This window comes from Myotis brandtii, unplaced genomic scaffold (genome assembly GCF_000412655.1).
Source record: "Myotis brandtii unplaced genomic scaffold, ASM41265v1 scaffold84, whole genome shotgun sequence".
Classification (NCBI taxonomy): Eukaryota; Metazoa; Chordata; class Mammalia; order Chiroptera; family Vespertilionidae; genus Myotis; species Myotis brandtii.
The window spans coordinates 5,803,353-5,805,687 of record NW_005371410.1 but is presented as its reverse complement, the minus strand read 5'-3'; positions in this window follow the sequence as shown (position 1 = coordinate 5,805,687).

The window sequence follows — 2,335 nt, the reverse complement described above, 5'->3', positions numbered from 1 at the left end:
CCCCAGGCCTTCACCACCCTATTGTCTGTGTCTGTGGTTTAGGTAGCCTATTCTTTATTTTTAATTTTTATTTTTAATATATTTTTATTGACTTCAGAGAGGAAGTGAGAGGGAGAGAAAGATTGAAACATCAATGACGAAAGAGAATCATTGATCAGGTGCCTCCTATACACCCATACTGGGGATCGAGCCCGCAACCTGGGCATGTGCCCTTAACCCAAATCAAAGGGCACATTCCCGTAGGCTAATGTTTTATCCACTGAGCCAAAGCAGCTAGGGCAGATAGCATATCTTTTAGAAGGCAACTGCTTTTGGAATACATTTGACTTGCTTCCAGGATCTGTGGACTTTTGGATTCATCTTTTTAATCAATTCTAGAAATTTTACAACAGTTATCACCATTCTGTTTGTTCTCTCTGGGATTCAAATTAGACATATGTTGAACCTCATTCGGTCCTCCATAGCTTTGTCTTTTGCATTTTCTATGTCTCTGTGTGCTGCAATCTGGATAATTTTTCATGTATATTTGCATGTTCACTCTTCAGTTATTTCTAATTTACCATTTAATTCACTGATTTCTTTAAATTTTCATAATTATATTTTAAATTTAGATAATTATATTTTAATAATTATATCTAAAAGTTCTCTTTTTTTTTAATCAGCTTGTTCATTATTGATCATTTATTGTGCCCTTTTTTAAGGATGCCATGTTAATATCTACAAGAACTCCCGTATTTGCAATCCTTAGAAGTTCAAATGTTTATTGTCTGTTTTAATGCTCACACATAGTGTTTGGCTTCATATTTATGGTGGTCTTTCTGAGCTTATTGCTTGTTAATCTGTGAGTTCTGCCGGCCAAAGCTAGGAAGGCTTGACTCCACAGAGGATTCACTTCTGCCAATACTGGAGGCATCATATTCTGGGACCAACTAAGTCCTTCCTTGCAAGTCTTAAGTAAGAGTAGGAGACCAGGATCAGTTTCCCCTCCCCCGCACTCTGCTGATTGGCACAAAACTCAAACTCCTGACAACTTCGGGCATCTCCCCTCAGGGCACCCATACCCCTCCCTTCTGCCTGCAGTTTCTAGCTCATTGGTTTTGATAGATTTTTGCCTGCTCCCCAACTTCCTATGAGACTCAAAGTGCTTTAATGTGTATGTCCCAGACGGGGTCTTGTGCAGCAGGAGAGCCTCACATGTAGTCCACCACAATGCCAAAAATTAGAACTTCCCTCCAATTTCCAGAGACTCATGGCCAATTATTTCAAGTTTTACATTGTGAAAAAATCAATAAATGTATTTTTTTCTTTGCGATATTTTTTTAATATATTTTTATTGATTTCAGAGAGGAAGGAAGAGGGAGAGAGAGATAGAAACAACAATGATCAGAGAGAATCACTGATCGGCTACTTCCTGCACACCCCCTACTGGGGACCGATCCCACAGTCCGGGCCTGTGCCCTTGACTGGAATAGATAGAACCCGGGACCCTTCAGTCCACAGGCTGACGCTCTATCCACTGAGCCAAACCAGCTAGGGCTCTTTGTGATGTTTTAGCTATTAATATTTACTCTGTAAAAACTAATAATATTTACTTTGTAAAGAACTACTCCTTAGTTTGAAATTAGCTGGGAAACTCAATATCCTTAATGGGATGTGAGGACAAACCAGGAAGGAAGAAAGGATATTAACACCAGAAAGTAAAGAAGGCATAATTTCTACTAATAAACTTAATAAACCTGCACGCATGTACATTTTATATTTTTTCCCATTTGCCACAGATTCTCACAGGTCCTTAAACTAAGACAGACATTTGGGAACTTCTGCTTTAAGGTTTAGGAAGATTCCTTAGTGCCTTCTGATTCAGAGAAAAAAAGCAGATATATTTATAACAATGTAGTTTTCCGTGTGTGTGTTTTAGTCTGTGGCAATATTGATTGAAAATGTTCATCCATATATGGTACATGGCAACTAAACTCATAAATTGATTGGAAAATTCCACTCCTCAACCATTGTATTAATGATTAAACATATATTACTTTACTGTTTTTCCATTTGTATGTGAAAACACAAATTTTTTAAAGCAACCAAAATGAACTTATAAATGGTTAACACATTTTTCATTTGAAACTTGTTAATATTCATTAAGTTCTAAATAATATCTACTTAGAGTTGTTGGGAGGAAACTGTCTTAAGCACCTAGCAGAGCAACTGACATATAGAAAGATTCTTTGTTAAAGGTGATTAGCATTGTTAATTGTTATCTGCAAGTTTGAATCAGCAGCTATCTTTAAAGGCCAAAGACCCGTTCTAGCTGGTTTGGCTCAGTGGATAGAGC